Below are 19,991 nucleotides of genomic sequence, written 5' to 3' on the forward strand. Positions count from 1 at the left end.
GTTTTATACCAGACGACCTGACGTCATGGAAGAAGGGACAGCAACCGACGCAAGACCCAAGATTTTGTTAATCAGGCCGACTGAGGGCTACTGCAAAGAAGATAACCCAAATGTAATGACTGCAACAGTGAAACACGAAGAACATCTTCAGTGATGACAGTATATCATCCAGTTGCACAGTGTAACACTTTTATGGTACAGTAAACTCTCAGTTAACTGGAACTCAAACAACCACAAAAAAACCTGAAGAAATACAGTACAATTTTCATGTGTTGCACGTTCTGTTTTACCCCTGCAGAAACATACCTTACGTTTTTAGAGTTCTAGAGTTTTAAAAAGGAAGACAGGAATAAATTCCCTCTCTTCCCAACCTGAGAACAACTCAAATCAAACAAATAGTACACGGTACAGTATTAGCCAGGCCTATTTTTAATAGTACCTCTGAAAGCAACCAGAAACTACAGTTATCCGGCATCCACCAATCCCCATGGGTGTTGGTTAACTGAGAGTTTACTGTAGTTTAAAAGTATGGTGCCTTTTACATCATCTCTTAACCTTTCAGTATGGGAAAGAATAAATTGCATTTCATCTCCTTTAAAGCATTTTCAAAGCTGATTTACATACAGCAATTTTTTGAAAAAATTAGAAAAACTTGAAAAAGTAAATTACTGAGTATTTTTTGCTCGAAGGGATAGAGTGTGCATGTGTAACTTGTACTTACTTATGCAGCTAAAGCATATGTAGAGAAACTAAGAAACACCTGAGAAGTTAATTACTGAGTATATTTTGCCCACTGCATATAAAGCTGCTGTGTGGACATGTGTTACTTGTACTTACTTAAGCAGCTACAGCATCCTGCATCTGTCACCCCTGGGCTTCCAGATACTGGCCAAGGCTCTTGCCACCCCTATAGTGCCTTTTTTAGGTGGTGTTTCAAAGACCAAATTACCACCGTAACAGCTACAAACAACTGCAATCTGAGGGTCATGCTGCTCAACGCTAGAAGTCTAAATCTCAAAATGCACTCGCTCGAAGCACTCCTTAAAATGGTGAACATCGACATTTATGTTGTAACACCTGGCTCAAGGTAGAAGAAAGCACCTCTGCACTACTAGGCTATAACTCATTCCACACCTTTCGGCCCCAGAACTTGGACCGAAGCTCCAAAGGCAGTGGTGTTTCCATATTCATAAAGGATGCACACAACTCCAGACTACTAGCCCAACATAACGCATCAGAGATACTTCAGGTGCAGCTAACATTGGGTAAGACAGTGATTCAGGTCGTAGCCTGTTACAGGTCCCTAACCATGTCCCAAAAAGTACAGTTTTGTACCTACCATAAATGTAGATGTTCGAAGATCCACATTGCTGCAGTCCTAACACTTGGGTAGTCCGCTGTCCCAGTCGGCCCGAATACCAAAGTATAAGGCTGACGTCGGTCAAGGCGCATTTGACTGACATCAGGACGTCAGGGTACAAATGCGCATGACCGACGTCATATCCTCAGTCTTTTCTTGCCCCAGATGTCAGAAGACCCTAAGAAGGTAAGGCCAAAACCAAAGAACACCAAACACTCCTGTACCTAATATATGTACAATATATACAAATTTTCAAAATAGAACCCCACCCACACAACCACCCCTAAACACAGAGGGAAGGAGGAGGGAATTGGACTGCAGCAATGTGGATCTTGAACATCTACATTTATGGTAGGTACAAAACTGTACTATGTTCTTCATCTCACAGTGCTGCAGTCCTAACACTTGGGTAGAATCCCAAAGCAGAGGTAAGGGAGGATGGCTAAACTATAATGAAGCAGGAGCTGCCAAAATGCCCTGCAACACAGCAGTGGCAAAACCAGCCCTGGATTTAGAATAGAGAGGAAGGTGGTAATGCTTGGAGAAAGTATGCACTGAACTCCAAGTAGCTGCCTCCAAAATATCCTTAGTTGCCACCCCCCTTAGAAATGCTGTTGAAGTGGCAGTAGCCCTCGTGGAATGAGGCCTAATCCCAGCTGGAATCTCCTTGCCATGATGGGAATAACAGAATGCAATGCAAAACCCAATCCACTTAGATATAGTTTGTTTTGACACAGGCTTGCCCTGGGAACTCAAAGCAAAAGAAACAAACAACTGCTGAGACTGCCTAAAATCCCTAGTCCTGCTTAAATAATAACGCAACTGCCTGTGTACATCTAAAGTGTGCAATATCTTTTCCCCTTATTTTGGGGATCTGCATAAAAGTAGGCAAATGAATAGTTTGGTTTAAAGCCACACTAGAAACCACCTTAGGCATAAATGAAGGATTAGTGCGTAATGATACCCTATCCTTATGAAAAAATCAAAAAGGCTCAACGCCATAAGGGCCTGCAATTCAGAAACCCTTCTTGCAGAAGTAATGGCCAACAAAAAAGCAGTCTTCCATGACAAGTATTTCAATTCAGCAGTAGCCGCAGGCTCAAAAGGTTGTAGAGTAAGTTTCTCCAACACAAAATTGAGGTCCCAAGCAGGAGTAGGAGCTCTACGTGGGGGTCTTATATTCTTTGCCCCTCTAAGAAATTGCTTGAACAAAGGATGAGAAAACAATGGTGGGTCACAATCATAGTGAGCTGAAATTGCTGCAGCATGAATCTTAATGGAAGAGAAAGACAAACCTTTGTCCAATAACTCAGTAAGATATTGAAGAGCCACACTCAAATTAGGCTCAGAAACATCCAAATCCTTTGCTGCACTCCAAAATAAAAATCTCTTCCATTTTTCTGCATACACTTTACGCTGGCATACTAGGTCTTCTGGCTTCCATAATCACATTCAAAACTTGTTGAGGAAGTTGAGACCTGCTGTGGTTCAAAACAGAATATGCCAGGCTGTTAGATGAAGAGAGTGAAGCTTGACATTGAGAAGATGACCGTCCCTCTGAGACAAAAGGTGTGGAATTAAAGGTAAAGGCCATGGAGGCTTCCTTACCAGATTCCTCAGTAATGGGTACCAGTGTTGCCGAGGCCAATCTGGAGCTATCAAAATCATCCTTGGCTTGTCTTGTCTGACCTTTAGGAGTACCTTTGGGAGGAGAGGCAGAGGTGGAAAGGCATACACATGAAGATTTTCCCAACTGAACGAAAGAGCATCCACTTTCCAAGCTGTGTGATGAAACCTTTTCGTGCAAAACTTTGGCAGCTGGTGGTTTAGTGGAGAAGCGAACAGATCTATGTCTGGAGTTCCCCAGGACACTGTCAATTGTCGAAATACATGAAGATCCAGTTTCCACTCGTGGGGATCCATGATTTGCCTGCTTAACACATCTGCTAAGGAGTTCTGTGCTCCTGGCAGAAACCTTGCCTGTAGATTTAGCTGCAACCTGAGCGCAGTCTCCCACAAAATCATTGCTTGCCTGCATAGAGGATAAGAATGTGTTCCCCCTTGCTTGTTGATGTACCACATGACAGTTGTGTTGTCTGTTAGAATCAACACCTGCCCAGGAAGAAGTAACTCCTTGAAAGCCATTAATGCAAACTGGACTGCTAACATCTCCTTCATGTTGATATGTAGATGCTGTAGTCTGGCAGGCCACTTGTCTTGTATCCACTTTCCATTCAGATGAGCTCCCCAAGCTATGTCTGAGGCATCTGTCGTTAGAATCTGACTCGCCTCTGGCCGGGTCACAGAGAGTCCCTTGTTTAGGTGACATTCCTGAGCCCACCACAAAAATTCCTTTTGAATGCAAGGTATTATTGGAATGACAGTGTCCAAATCCTGGCAGTGCTGTGTCCATACATTTTTAAGATACCATTGCAGCTTCCTCATATGCAGTTTGGCATTGGGAAGCACCAGAATACAAGATGCCATGAACCCTAATGCTTGAAGGACTGTCCTTGCAGTCAGCACGGACTGATGAGATAGTTGATGGAAGTAAAGGGATAGACTCCTTTGTTTGTCCGGGGTTAAAAAGGCCATCTGGGCTGCTGTATTCAGTCTCACACCCAGAAAGCACATGTCTTGAGAGGGTACTAGACTGGACTTTATTTCGTTCACAGAATACCCCAGGCATCTTAGCACTGCTATCACATATTCCAGATGCTGAAGAAGCTCGTCCTTTTCTTGAGCCAGAATCAGACAGTCGTCCAAGTAAGGATAGATTTGTATTCCTTTTAGCCTGAAAAAAGCTACAACTGGCGCCAGAACTTTTGTGAATACTCTGGGCGCAGTAGATAAGCCAAAGGGCAATGCAGAGAACTGATAATGTGAATTTCCAGCTCGGAAACGCAGATACTTCCTGCAACTGAGTCTGATAGGCACATGAAGGTAAGCCTCCTTGAGATCTAAAGTTACCATCCAGTGATCTTTGCCCAGCAGAGGTAAAAGCTGTTGTAACGTCAACATTTTGAACTTGGAAATGTCCAAATAAGTGTTGAGGATAGACAAATCCAAAATTGGTCTCCACGTGTTCCCCTTTTTTGGTACTAGGAACAGGCGAGAATAAAATCCTAGGCCCCTTTCTGGCACAGGAACCGGCTGAATGGCCCCTATCTGGAGCAACAGAGAAATTTGCTTGTGAGCCTCTTTTCTTTGTATAGGAGGAATGTCTGGCATGCCTTTGAAAGGAGGCAAGGTATGGAAATAAAACCTGTAACCGTGGTGAACGATATCCAATACCCATCTGTCTTGGGTAATAACACTCCAATTTTCTTTGAAAAGTGCCAGCCTTCCTCCCAAAGGTGCTGCCAGACGAGAAGGCTCTGGCAGCTGAAAAGGCAAGTCATTGGGTCTGCTTACGAAAGGACTGACCCCTGCCCTCACCAGAAGACTGGGCAGGCGAACTGCCTGTTCTAGGCCTAAAAGAACCTTGAGCTCTGCCCCTACCACGTCTAGATCTACCCCTAGACTGAGAATCATAAGAAGGATAAGTCCACCCCTTAGTAGGCCAATTTCTACTAAACTTTGGAGGCTGAACCTGCAAAATCTTTAACAGTCTGCATAGACTTAGCCTTGTCCTCCATTTTCTTTAAAACTGCTTCCACAGGCACCAAATAACACATCAGATTGTAAAGGAGCATCTAAAATCCTTGTCTTTACATGTTCAGCTAAATTCTGATCCCTCAGCCAGGCGTGCCTGCGAAGAACAGAACCAGTGGCTGCCACCCTCGAAGAGGCCTGTACAGCATCAAAACCACATTGCAAGGAATGCTTACCCACCTGTTCAGAAACATGAACCAAATCCTGCAACTCTTTACACTCAATACCTTCCGCCAGAGCATCCACCTTAGACTTCAATTGTGAAAGGAGATAATTTTGGTATTTCAACATGTGAAACTGGCAATTCAAAGCCCTCATGGCTAAAGTGGAAGAAGTATACACCTTTTTTCCCCCATCTATCCAAAGCCCTTGCCTCTTTATCAGAAGGAACAGGATTTTTAACAACAGAAGCCTTAACACCTTTAGGGCCCTGAGAAACAGTTTCTGGGTCTGCCCTAGGACTCTTAAAAAGATACTTATGAGCTTCAGGCACCCTATAATACCTGTCCGGTTTAACTGGGGCAGGAGGCAAAGAATCAGGGTTCAGGGAAGCCTCTGCAAAAACATCCTCTACCACATCCAGAACAGGAGGTATAGCTAAAGGCCTATGCTGGGGTAGAAACAAAAAATCCCTAAGCCTTTTCCTAGAATCAGAGAAATCTTGACCTTCCCATTTAAAATGCTCCCTCATGGAATGAAGAGTCTCTGAAAAAGAAAAATCCTCAGGAGGAGAAGCCAAGGTGTAGAGTCATCTACATCAGAATCAGAATAAGGAGGATACTCCTGCAAGTCTTCAGCCGAAGACTCAGAAGCCTCCGAACACTGCTCAAAACTCTCAAGCTCAGGTTCCACCCTAGGCCTCTTATCAGGGGGGGGTAAAGAACCTCTAATCATAGTAATCAAATCTTCTGCCATTTTAAGCATATGTTTCTTAGGCAGAGACCCTGAAGAACTAGGGCAGATCCCCACTGAAGTTAAGCCTGGCCGGCCTCTAGAAGGAGCCTTGGAAACAGAAGGAGGGCCTAACCACCTTAGGAAGGGAGGGAGAACAGCTACCTGAGAAGCCCCTTCAGCCTGGCCTACCTCCTGAGAGGACACATCTTGTAACAGTAAAGTCTCTCCCTGAGAATCCAGAGGAACTTCTGGTAGAACCACCGGCTCCACCGAGCCCTCTAAAGAACCGGCGTCCGGGACAGACGGTTCTTACACCCTAGGCTTCGCTGCTTTGTCTTTGCGCTTTTAGATTAGCGGCGGAGCATCCGACGGCATGTTGTAATTACAACGCTTCCCAAAACTAACCTGGCACAATCTAATCTTCTCTTAATAGTGCGTTTGTTAAATCTAGCACAAGAGCGACAGCCAACAACGTCGTGCTCAGGCCCTAAGCAAGGTATACACAATGTATGGTAATCTCTATGAGGTATCTGTTTCCCACAAGAAATACAGTTATTCACTTTTTCTGACATCCGTTAAATACTGAGGCAAGAAAAACCAAAATATTCCCAACGGGTACTTAGCCAACTTTGATTCGGTCTGAAACTCCGACTTCAGAAAATTTCAGAACGCCAACCTGCACTCGCAATACTGCTTCTGCATCGGACCATGCGGCAAAAAAGACTGAGGATATGACGTCGGTCATGCGCATTTGTACCCTGACGTCCTGATGTCAGTCAAATGCGCCTTGACCAACGTCAGCCTTATACTTTGGTATTCGGGCCGACTGGGACAGCGGACTACCCAAGTGTTAGGACTGCAGCAATGTGAGATGAAGAACATCTCACACTCCACGTTCCTAAGCACCCTGGAGAACATTAGGGTCCAACCTAACACTCTCAAACTGGGCGACTTCAACTACCCCTCCATTAACTGGGAAAACTACTTATGTAACAATACACTTGCCCAATGTTTCCTGGAATTCATTAATTCCAATGCCCTGGACCAGCTCGTTCTTACCCCCACTAGAGGTAGTAACATACTTGACCTGGTCATTACTAATATGGGAGACCGTTGCTCTACACCAATAGTCAACACCTCACTGGTTAGATCCGACCATAAACTAATCACCTTGGACCTCCACTCCCCGCAAAGGTAAACAAAATGAAAAACTTCTCCAAAGCTAACTTTGGGCTCCTAAAACTAGAGGTGGCTAACTTCACGGCACCCATGCAAATATAGAATAGTTGCATGACTGCCAAATCACACACCAATGCACTGTATGAACACGTACACAAATGCATGGATCTCACCATACTCAATAGATCCAAGACGCTCTCCTCCAAAAAAAAGGAAGCCAATCTGGTGGTCACCTGCCATAAACAAACTCTACAACAGAAGGAGGAAAAGCACAGTTGTGTACCTACCATAAATGTAGATGTTCGAGTGTATTCACTGTTGCAGTCATTACACTTGGGTTATCCTGCTGGCAGGCTACCCGCAGTCGGCCAGAGTTCCAAAGTCTAGGTCCGACGTCGGTTGCTGTCGCCTCTTCCCTAACGTCAGTGCGCCAGGGGTATAAAAGATGCAACCGACACCATTTTCTTTAGTTTTTCTTGCCCCAGATGTCAGGTGCCCTCAGATCAGAAGGCTGAAAAGAATAAATGATGCCAAAAAGCATGCATGTATTAATATAAACATTTCTTTCATCTACAAGCAAATACACCACATAGGTTGTATAGAGTTGAGAAGTACAGAAAAGTCCCAGCAATGAAAAAGGGGGATGGTGGGTGGGTAACCTGGACTGCAACAGTGAATACATTCGAACATCTACATTTATGGTAGGTACACAACTGTACTATGTTCATCGTGTTTTACTGTTGCAGTCATTACACTTGGGTTGAATCCCAAAGCTGAGGTTGGGCGGCTGGGTCTAAATAGGATTAGGAGAGGCTACCAAGCCCTGCAGAACTGCAGTGGCAAAGCCTGCTCTGGATTTAGAGTAGAGAGGTAAGTGGTAGTGCTTGGTGAAGTGTGCACTGAACTCCAGGTTGCAGCCTCTAAAATGTCTTTGGTTGGTACTCCTCTGAGAAAGGATGCTGAAGTGGCTGCTGCTCTGGTAGAATGTGGCCTAATGCCCTTAGGCACTGATTTGCCATGTTGTGCATAACAGAAGCGAATGCAATTTCCTATCCATTTTGAAATTGTCTGCTTTGCGATAGGCTTTCCTTGTGATCCTGCAGCATAGGCTACAAACAGTTGCTCAGTTTTTCTGAAAACTTTTGTTTTGTCCAAGTAGAATAGTAGCTCGCTGTGTATATCCAAAGCGTGCAGAAGTCTCTCCCCTTTATTCTGTTGGTAAATGAATGGTTTGGTTCAGAGCCACATTGGAAACCACCTTTGGCATGAATCTTGGGTTTGTCCTAAGAGAAACCCTGTCCTGGTGAAAAATGATGAAAGGTTCCACAGCCATTAATGCCTGTAACTCTGAGACTCTTCTTGCTGAAGTTATTGCTAGGAGCAGAGCAGTTTTCCATGATAAGAATTTTATATCAGTTGTGCTGGCTGGTTCAAAAGGAGGCAGTGTAAGCTTTTCTAAAACAAAATTGAGATCCCATGTTGGTATTGGTGCTCTCCTTGGGGGGGTCTTATGTTTTTTGTCCCTCTGAGGTACTGTCTTAGTAGACGATGTGAAAAAATAGGAGGTTCCGTATTGTAATGAGCTGAAATGGCAGAGTCATGGATCTTAATTGATGAGAAGGATAGGCCTTTCTCCAGCATCTCAGTTAGGTATTGTAAAATCTGAGGTATATTTGGAGCAAGTGGTTCGAGCCCTTGTGCCTGGTTCCAAGCACACAATCTCTTCCATTTTTCTGCATAAGATTTCTTAGTGCTGGGTCTCCTGGCTTCTAAAATGACATCCATAACAGCTTTAGAGAGTGGCGCAGTCTGAGTGGCTACATTATCTGCCATGCAGCCAGATTTAAGGTTCTGAGTTGACTGTGCAGAATCTGATTGTTTTGTTGAGTCAGAAGATGAGGAATTTGAGGAAAAGGCCAGGCTGGGCCTTGAGACAAGCTCTTTAGGATTGGGTACCAATGCTGGTGTGGCCATTCTGGGGCAATCAGGATCATTTTTGGCCTCTCTTGTCTGACTTTTAGGAGCACCTTTGTAAGAAGAGGCAGTGGAGGGAAGGCATAAACTGTCAGGGTTTTCCAGCTGAATGATAGAGCATCCACTTTCCATGCTTGAGAGTGATAAGTTCTTGTGCAGAATTTCTGTAGTTGGCAATTGTGAGGGGAGGCAAAAAGATCTATCTCTGGGCGTCCCCATTTCCTTGTTATGCTGAACACCTGTGAATTTAGTTTCCATTTGTGAGGATCCATGAGATTTCTGATTAGTTCGTCTGCCAGTGTATTTTTTTGTTCCTGGCAGGAATTGTGCCTGCAGATGTACTTGATAGGTCAGTGCTGTGTTCCACAAAGTCATGACTTGCCTGGTAGGAATGTGTGCCCCCTTGCTTGTTTATGTACCACATAACTGTGGTATTGTCCGTCTTTATTAGTAGTTGTTATGGATGTAGTAGATCCTTGAAAGCTGTCAGGGCATTCTGTACAGCTAGCATCTCTTTTTGATTGATGTGAAGATGTATTTGTTCCTTGGGCCACGTGCCCTGAATACATTTTCCTGCCATATGTGCCCCCCAAGTATAATCCGATGCATCCGTTGTTATTGTCTGCCTGGCTGTGGGTAAGGTGAAAGGCTGTCCCTTGTTGTGGTGACAGGCCTGGGACCACCATCAAAACTCCTGTTGTAGGCAGGGAATTAAAGTTATGATTGTTTCCAGGCTGTGGCAATGTTGTGTCCAAACACTTTTTAGATACCATTGTAGTTTCCTCATATGCAGTCTTGCATATGGAATTAGTAGAATGCAGGACGCCATGAAGTCCAGGGCCTGCAGAATTTTTCTTGCAGGGAGCTGGGTCTTTGTTGTCATCATTTGAAAGTAATGCGTCAGTTGCCTTTGTTTGTCTGGCATGAGATAAGCCATCTGGGCAGTTGTATTTAAGCTTGCACCCAGGAATATTATCTCTTGAGAGGGCACTAGTTTTGATTTATTTTCGTTTACTGCGTACCCTAAGCAAATTAATAATCTTTACAAACGCCAGATGCTTTAGAAGAATGTCCTTGCTCTCTGCTTGAATAAGGCAGTCGTCCAAGTAGGGATATATATTTGAATTCCTTTTTGTCTGCCAAATGCAATTACTGGTGCCAGGCATTTTGTGAAGACCCTGGGTGCAGTAGATAAGCCAAAGGGCAGTGCAGAGAATTGGTAATGCATTGAGCCAGCTATGAATCTGAGGTATCTTCTGCAAGATTGTCTGATTGGGACATGCAGGTATGCCTCCTTGAGGTCCAAAGTAACTAGCCAAGCCTTCTTGCCCAGCATGGGTGGAAGTTGCTGTAGTGTTAACATTTTGAATTTTGGAACATCCAGGCAAGTATTTAGGATTGACAAGTCCAGTATTGGTCTCCAGGCTTTGTCCTTTCTGGGTACTAGGAAAAGTCTTGAGTAAAATCCTTGTCCCTGTTCTTGCTGTGGTACTCTTTGAATAGCTCCCATGTCCATGAGAGCAGCAATTTGTTTTTGTGCCTCTGTCCATTGGTTTTGTGGCAGGTCCGGCATACCTTTTGATTTTGGAAGGGTGGGAAAGTGGAATCTGTAACCCTGAGAAACAATAGTCAGTACCCATTTGTCCTGGATGATTATGTGCCAATTTTTTGAGAAAAGTGCTAGCTTACCCCTAGGGGTGCTGCCAAAAGGTAAGTGCTTGGCATCTATAGAGGGAAGTCATTGGGACAGTTTCCTATAAGGTAGTGATTTGTCTTCTCCTCCTTTGGGGGCTGAAGTACCCCATTGTTTAGGTCTGTAGGAGCCTTGGGGCTGAGATCTGCCTCTTGGGCGTCTGCATCTGTCTCTTTGTGGCCTGTCTGACACCGGAAAGGACCAATTTTTTGAAGGCCAGTTTCTGCTAAACCTAGGTGGTTGAACCTGTTAGAAATCCTTTACTGTCTGCATAGATTTTGCTTTATCCTCCATTTTCTTTAACACCTCTTCTGTCTTAACACCAAACAAAGTATCATGCTGTAGTGGAGCATCCAATAATTTTACTTTAACATGTTCAAGTAAACTTTGTTCTTTCAACCAAGCATGCCTTCAGATGACAGAGCCTGTAACTGCGGCTCTACAAGAAGCCTCTAATGAATCAAAACCACACTGTAGAGTATGCTTTCCCACTTGTTCAGCTGCATGCAATAAATCTTGCATTTCCTTACTGTGAGGACTTTCTGAGTTTGTAACCATTTTCTGTTTTAACAAGGACATGAGGTACTGTTGATATTTAAGCATGTGAAACTGGCAATTTAAAGCCCTTACAGCTAAAGTAGCAGAAGTGTAAACTTTTTTCCCCCATCTATCCAGAGCTCTGGAATCCCTATCTGAGGGGACAGGATTTTTAGCAGTGGAAGCCTTAACCCCTTTAGGACCCTGAGAGAGTTTCTGGATCTGCAGCAGGGTTTTTGTAAAGAAATTTATGAGAGTCAGGGACCCTGTAGTACCTGTCTGGCTTGACTGGTGCAGGGGGTAAAGAATCAGGAGACAGACTGGATTCAGAGAAAACATCATCAACAATATCAAGTACAGGGGGAATAGCCAGGGGCCTGTGCTGAGACAATAAAAGAAAGTCTCTGAGCCTTTTCTTGGATTCTGAGTAATCCTGGCTCTCCCAATGGAAATGCTCCCTCATGGTGTGCAGGGTTTCCCCAAAAGAATAATCCTCAGGCAGAGAAGCTGAAGGAATGGACTCTTCTGCATCAGAGTCCTCATAGGGAAGGAGAGAATATCCCTGATCAGAAGAGGAATCAGAGAAAATAGAAACCTGGTCAGAAGAATCATAGTCAGTGTCTTGCCTAGGCCTTTTGTCAGGAGGGGGATGGGAACCCCAGATTAAAGTAATTAGGTCTTCAGCCATTTTAAGCATCTGTTTCTTTGGCATGGATGACTGTTCAGGAGAATGCTGTACTTGTTTCCTTGTCTTTAATGGTGTTTTTGACTTTGCCTTGGCTGCTGTAGTGGACTTAATAGTAAGCTGTGAAGGTTTGAAAACACCCTCAGAAGCCGATGCGTGCTCAGTGGCTCCGGACCCATCTGAGGAATAATTTCCGCAGGCCCAATACCTTGAGTTTCCACAGGCCTCGCTGCCTCCACGTGGCTGTCTGATAAGGCCTGTGGCTCTGAGGTAGCGGGTGTCAGGGACTGCAAAAGCACCTCACTGAGAACCGGCAAACCGGCGACTGGCCTAGAAGAGGCTTTGTCGTCGGTTTTGGACCTCGGATGCCTGTCCTTTTCTTTGTCTTTTTTATAAATTCCGATCGTCGGTTGTTCCGACGGCATTATGTAGTTAAACCTTTGGCCAAAATAATGTAAAAGCAAATTCAAACCGACGTTTAATAGTGCGTTTGTTGAATCTAGCACAAAACCGACAACTAGTAACGTCGTGGTCAGGGCCTAGGCAAGGAATACAGTAAGAGTGAAAGTCCTTATGAGGTATTTGCTTCCCACAAGAAATACAATTATTAACTTTTACTGACATCGGTCTGGAGCAAGAAAAAGTTTCCCCAATGGGGTACTTAGCTTTATTGAAGACTTTGGTTCTGAAACTCAATTTCGAAAATCTCAGGAGTCGGACGACTGGCACTTGCGAACTGCTTTTGCTTCGGGCACCGCGCGGCAAGAAAGACTGAAGAAAATGGCGTCGGTTGCATCTTTTATACCCCTGGCGCACTGACGTCAGGGAAGAGGTGACAGCAACCGACGCCGGACCTAGACTTTGGAACTCTGGCCGACTGCAGGTAGCCTGCCAGCAGGTTAACCCAAGTGTAATGACTGCAACAGTGAAACACGATGAACATCTGATGCTGAATAAGGTGAAGTCCCAAGACGGGAAAAACTCCCTTATCAGCCTAAACAAAAAGTTGAGATCCCTCATTAAATCCTCTCAAGCTAGCTATGAAAACAGAATTGCAGCAGATAGTAAAGACAACCACAAGGCCTTCTATAGGTATGTAAAGAATCTCCACGGCAATACCCAGATTTGCTTTGAGCTACTGCACAATGGTACCTCTTATACCAATCCAACAGATATTGCCAGTATACTGGCCGACAGATTCAGTCCCAACTTTACCCCCCCAAAGGAAAAATCATAATGCCAGTAGATTGCCAGGCACCCAGTATTACAGTTGCACAGGTTAAAACAGCACTGTCCAAGGCCAAGAATACAGTTTCCATGGGACCTGACAATATCCCTGGCTGTGTTCTACATGAACTACAGAGTGAACTGGCACCTCACCTGTGTGCCCTGTTCAATCACAGCCTCACCTCAGGCTTTGTCTCTAGCGAATGGTGCACTGCTACAGCCGTCCCTCTCCACAAAGGAGGAGCGACTACAGACCCTGGGAACTATCCCCCCATTAGCCTGACAAATCTGATATATAAAGCTATGGAACACATCCTCATGGACCTAATAAACAAAGATACAGGGAATCTCCAAACTCTGGATCCCACACAGTTTGGTTTTGTGAAGGGTAGATCAAGCCTGCACAACTTGTTCGACTTCTTTGAGTCAGTCACTAGAACTGTGGATGAAGGCAAGGTGGTTCATACAGCCGATCTTGATCTGGCCAAGGCCTATGATACCATTCCCCACTCAGGAATCATAGAAAAACTCACTAAGCTAAGCATCAACCCCTATATCACTAGGTGGGTTGCAAACTAGCTCACAGATAGAACCCACAGTGTGAAAGTAGCTGACTCCAAGTCAGACTGCAAACAATCATGAGTGGAGTCCCATAGGGATTGGTTCTGGGTCCTCTCCTGTTTGGTATCTAGCTTCTCAGAAGTCCAGGCCAACACAATGGGACTCTGGCTGACAAAGTTCACAGACGACTGCAAGCTGGGAGCCATTATTAACTCCCCAAGTGATGTTGACATCCTACAGAAAGGCCTCACTGAGACCAATGACTGGTGTCAGAACCATGGCCTTAAGCTCATTGCCATAAAATGTCCCGTCATCCCCTTTGTGAAAAACCCAGTTCCCATGAATTATCACATCAATGGTAGTCCAATGAACACAAAAGGCGTTATAAGAGAACTAGGAACACAGGTTGACACCAACCTCTTTTTTGACCACCACATTGCCACTGTGGTCAGAAAGTCCTTCTATGTGACACATATCATTACTAAGGGTTTTGCACCCAGGAAGAAAGAGGTCATTGTCTCCCTCTAGTCTTCCCTCATTAGGCTAATCATCAAGTACAATGCCCCATTTGGCATGTACCTCACTAGACATCTGCAATAACTGGAGAGGCTGCAAAAGTACCTCACAAAGAGGATCCTAAGCCTTAAACACTTGTCCTAGACTCAAAAATCTCCAACTATTCTGTCTCATATCACTTACTTAGAGGCGATCTCTGCTTGAATTACAAAACCATGTCTGACCCAGCTCTGTTAAAAATGCTACATCTAAAGAAATCCCAATCCCTCCACACCACACACTCCAAAGACCTCAACTTCAATACCACAATCAACAGAAAGTGCTGGAGGGACAGGTTCATAACCCACAGACTGCACATGCTATGGAATAGACTTCCCATACATGTCAAACAGCACCTCACTGGCCCTCTTCAAGAGAAATCTCGAAAGAGTGGATGGGAATTAGAAAATTCAACCTGGGGATCAGTCCAGTGGCTCTATTCGACAGAGGCACTGAAAACTAAGGTTGGGTGGCACAATGCCAGGGTAATCCTATGGGCTAGGCTTGTAAAGACTCCAGGTCCATTAGCCTAGTATACACCTATGAACCTATGATGCTGACTATGGTGTATATCTACATATTAAATATAGGCTCATGCACAACTGATAATGCTGGCAGAAAGTAGTTATTATTATCCATTGCCCGGTTCACAAAAGCTGTAGCACTTTGGTTAATTGAAGACAGAGCTATAAATAATTTTAAATCTAAGCTAATGGGGTAATTTAGTCACACGGCTTTAATACAGACATATGGATCAAAGGGTACTAGGTCTCAGTTATGGCTCCTCACCCCTCCAATAGGTAAGACGTGCTATGCATTAACATGACAGAAATGCTGGCTATTCCTTATAGCTGCATCTGCGGTCTGATGAGAGGTACTCACTTTCTCGATATAAAAGTCTGCAAACTTTGGCTACACACATTATTTTACAGAGTTCCCTGGGAAATTATGGGTAAGTAAAACAGCTGTTAATTATACCACTTTTAATTAATAAAGGTATTTAGTCAAACAAAACGGTTTAGTACTGCTGTCCTCTTGTTCAGAAGTGGAAGCTGTGCAGCTATAATGTTCATCATTAACAAATGTGTTGATTTTAGGTATGACCTCAGTGATACTGGAAGACTGGAAAGAGGAAGAAGGTTTCAGAGATTTTTATATACACTGAAGTATCTTCCCCTGAGCCATAAGAGGGTTTGTTTTGGAATTTCCTATTAAAATGAATGGTGTACTATTATTCATTAACATATTTGTATAAGAAAGTAACACAATTCATTCTTTCACTTGCAAACTTTAGCTGTGTATTGAAAGAGACATATTTACACTCTTTATGGTTTTAGGGTATATGTAGCTTTTTTTCACAAGACATTGATTTGGTTGAAGAGACTGTCTGTCATTTCAATTATTTTTTTAAATGTGGTAAATTGAGCAGTAAGATATACAAACTTATTAGAATGATAAGTTTAAGAAGGGCACTTAAGCACAAAATGAATACCCGAGAATTGCTAGCATATCACTAAGAGTTTAGTTTGACAATAACACTAATCTTCCAGAATATTCAGTTTACAGAAGTGTGCTAGAGCAGTGAAGAAAGCACCACAGACACGCCAATAAATATCAGGGCATTCCTAGCTACTGGCCAAGGCACGCACAATAAATTACTCTAGATAACAGATTTTTAATCAGACAGAATCCTCCCTTAAATGTATCATCCTTTCGTACTTCTTTCCATTTCTTTTTTTTTCTCCCTTCTTAAGAAAAACTTATAAAATATCTGAATCCGGTATCAGACATTAAGTACGGTACTCAGAGTTCCAGGCTTAAATGTGGGACATCAGTGATCAAAATGCTAAGCATGCAATCATTAATGTCTGCAATTTCTGTGTTTTGTTTTTAAAGATGAAAACTGAAGTAGTTTAGGGATTTCTCCTTTTCCTGACAGAGGGTGGCCTTAGAATTAGGATACATACCCGTGGTGGTGGTGCTGCGGTAGCGTTGTCGCCTCACAGTAAGACGATGTCCGGTTCGATTCTCAGCTAGAGCGTCTTCTGCATGGAGACATGCGTGAATGGGCGCACCTTCGTTGAAGGTTGTGCGTCAGGGCTGGTAACTCGACACGTAAAAATCAACTACCAATAATTAGCGGACCGGAGTTCCGCTGTGGCGACCCCTAACAGGGAAAAGCCGAAAGACACAAACATGTAGCAGGGGTATGGGAACCTACCTACAAAAACATTAATGAAATATTTTTTCTTGTTTTGAATGGATTTTGTTGGGAAATCTCTCTCTTAATCACACTTATAAGCATCTATCACAACTCACTTTTCTTTCACGCAATCATTCTCAAAGAAGGGTAACATTATTACAAATTCTAGTACCTTATCGCAGGGCAAGGACAAATATGAATCACCTACCTAACAGTGGCCAATTAAGATAAGCTGTTAACTTTAGATATCGCCATGTTACATGTTTAAATGCAAGCTTTATTTTAAGGAATATACTTGTTGACTACCGAACCTTGTTAATACCGTGATCATATCAGTTGAAGTTATTACAGTACTACGACAGCTTGAACTCAGTATTATACACATACAGTTGAGGGTTTGCATTTATGACTACAGTGCAAATCAAAATGGTCAGTAAAATAAAAAGGAATGCTGTCCTCAACTGAGTACACACAGCTATCAAATCACATGATTCTATTTATACAGGTAATCCATGCCAACATTTAAGGAAAACAATTTCTATTCTGACACTTGTATCTCTTCTTTGTATTTACCTTTTACTTCCAACCTTTTGTTTTTCATTTACTCCACCCCTCATACATGTATACATACATCTGATTCCTTTAAGTGCTGTTTGTTGGAGAAACATTCTATTGAGTACAATAATATTACCTTCCCTGGCTCCCCCGTCTCCTCTCATTGCTGTTTAATATGACTAGGAGCAAACACACACACAATTGCTTTCCTCCCGTACAAGCAGAGGAAGAGGTTCTGCTTAGCAAGGAGACCAAAACTGATTCTCATACAGAAGTGAATTGCCATCATGTAATTTTGGCCTTTCTCTAGTGACTTTTTACTGGTAACCTTGTTGCAGTTCTGTGTAGTTAACAGAAACTCTCTGCATTTTGTCAGAGCAGTTAGTATAACAATGCTATAACAAAGTTGCTAAATTTGCACGACATACCCTTTTCAGAACCCACGGCTCTGTAATACTGAAAAGCCTTAACTGGTTAGAACTGCCACATCAACTAACATACACACTATTTTCTTACCACCTATAAAATTATCCAGCATCCATCTGCCTGCCCGGCACTAAAAAACATTCTACATAACTATGTTCCCAGTCAGTCATTACGATCCAGTGACCAAAACCCCCTGTCTACAAACCTAGCAAATCTGCTGTGCATTGTCTGTACTCATGCAAAGCTGCCAAGGTCTGGACCTCCTTATCTGTATCTACCAGGTCTACACCATCCCTCCCATCTTTCAAAACCACTTTGAAAGACTTCCTAGCTAATATCTGTCTCTGTTCTTGCTCAAAACCAGGATAAACTATATCCCTAAATGTGAACAAGTATCGTTATATTCCTTATACTGCCTTACTCTCCCTTCTTCACTTACTTCCTTACTACTGTCTAATTCTCTTCCAAGACTTTCTCTCTAAACATATCATAAACCTGTTTTTCCCTCACTTCATACTGGAATTCCTATTTGTATTAGACTAACTTACCTTTAATTTCTTTACTAACTATCTAAAATTTCTCTAAACATTAAATGATTGTCATATACCTTGTATTGATTCTTAACCAATGCTTTTATGTCTAATTTGTTATAATCATTTGAACTGCAGATGCTTTTGTTTTATTTTTGAAGACCGTAAAAATTGTTGTTCTTAAAATGTTTTGCAATGTTTTGGAGCTTTTCTCCCCAGGCTTCCACTGAAAAAGGGCTTCAACCCAGTTCGACCTTCCTGGTAATCAAATGTCAATAAAAAATGTAGTTCTCATGTGGTCTGCAAAGTAAATGCACTACTGCTTGTAAACTGAGGGAAATTACTGGTAGAACTTCTTTTTTATTCTACCGATAAATGTATAATGTAACTGCCAACAGATGGATTACAAGAACTGACTTTGGCAGTTTGGCTGTCCATCAGAATACCACATTTCGGTATTTTATTTGTAGGTGAGTAACTGACAGAGCTATTGACAATGACATATTTTTAAATATCATTATTAAAACACATTTTAAACTGCCATGTGGGTTCATGTACACTAACAGATAACAATACATGCTACTGACTGCAGTATCAAATAAGATAAATAAATGCAATTTTAGTTGTTTATTTAATCAGATGAAAAATTGTATATTTACACACTATTTCCTTACTCTTTATTTTAATGTGTGTATATCTGCATACTGTATAAACTACTTGTAGTGTATGGAGTGCTGTGATTATACTTCGAAAAGTGGCCAAATTACTGACTGGTTCACTGCTGCTACAGCAAGAGACCAGACCTTAACAATTTTTAGAGTGGTGCTTAACAACTGTTAAGTACCCACTTCGTGCCGTTAAGGTGGGGTCTGCACTAAAAGCAGACAATAATGACCATTAAACAGCAGCAGCAGGTAGAAACGTTTTTGTTTCAACTCCGAACATAGGGCATTTTGAATTCAACAGCTTCCCTTGGCTAGAGAATACGTAATAATGTCAAACCACTCCCCTGCTGATTTACTGGCTTTAAAGCCAATACAACAAAACTTCATGGTTTTTTTTTTTTTGGTTTGTTTTTTATACACATTACTTTGACTAATTTGCAGTACTTGGAGAATATAAATCTCCATGCACTACAAAGAATTATGATCAGATCTCCAATCATAACTGTGCTTATGTGTTCTCGACATGGATGCCAAGATTCACCTTGAGAGCAAATGTTTTGGCATCCATAAAGCACATAACTAAGTTACAATCAGCAACCCGATTATAATCCTCTATATCTTGATGTTTTTGTTTGTATCCTGTGTACTAACTCTCATACTGTCAAGAATGACAGTCGACTGATCTTCCTATTAATTATGTACACTTAACATGGACATTATTTATTCTCCATGGGGTAACTCTGAAAAAGTACTATTGTTTAGGTAACTTTTCATAAATGAAGGTGTCTGAATAGATCACCGATGCATCCGTCTTTACTACTAGGACTTAGTCACTAGGTGTTACCTGTCTGTTTGGCCAGACTTCTAGAATGTAGGCTCCAAGCAGCCTGGGAATGAGCAGTAAGTCAGTCACTGGTGGCATGGCCGGCCTTAGGCATAGGCCAACTAGGCGGCCGCCTAGGGCGCCGCTCTAGCAGGGGCACTTTTCCAGTATTTATTTAATGTAGTTAGACCAGGATGTGGGGCACTGGGTAGTGTAGTGGGAAGCACCGTGGAGCCCTTTTGCCTAGGGCACCAGTTGACCTAAGGCCACTCCTGACTGGTGGAGCTGGCCAATGAGGGAGTGGCTGATGCCAACTCACCCATCCAGGAGGGAAGGAGGCACTCTGTTTCACTACTATGCTAACACCTGCAGAAGGATAAATATTGGTATCATGCAACAAACATGCCAGGGAAGTGTGCCTGATTATGACTAATAACACAAGTATTACGGCCATCATCACACATGTCTGT

General features: G+C 42.9%; 1 protein-coding gene across 1 annotated transcript in view; it reads right to left on the reverse strand.

Moving 5' to 3' along the window:
* LOC122808922 (thrombospondin type-1 domain-containing protein 4-like) overlaps nucleotides 1–19,991 on the reverse strand; it is a 2,399,573-nt gene that overhangs the window by 1,841,798 nt on the left and 537,784 nt on the right. The gene's annotated exons all lie outside the window — the stretch shown is intronic.

Source organism: Protopterus annectens, chromosome 8.part0 (assembly GCF_019279795.1).
Source record: "Protopterus annectens isolate FY-2018-M chromosome 8.part0, PAN1.0, whole genome shotgun sequence".
Lineage (NCBI taxonomy): Eukaryota > Metazoa > Chordata > Ceratodontiformes > Protopteridae > Protopterus > Protopterus annectens.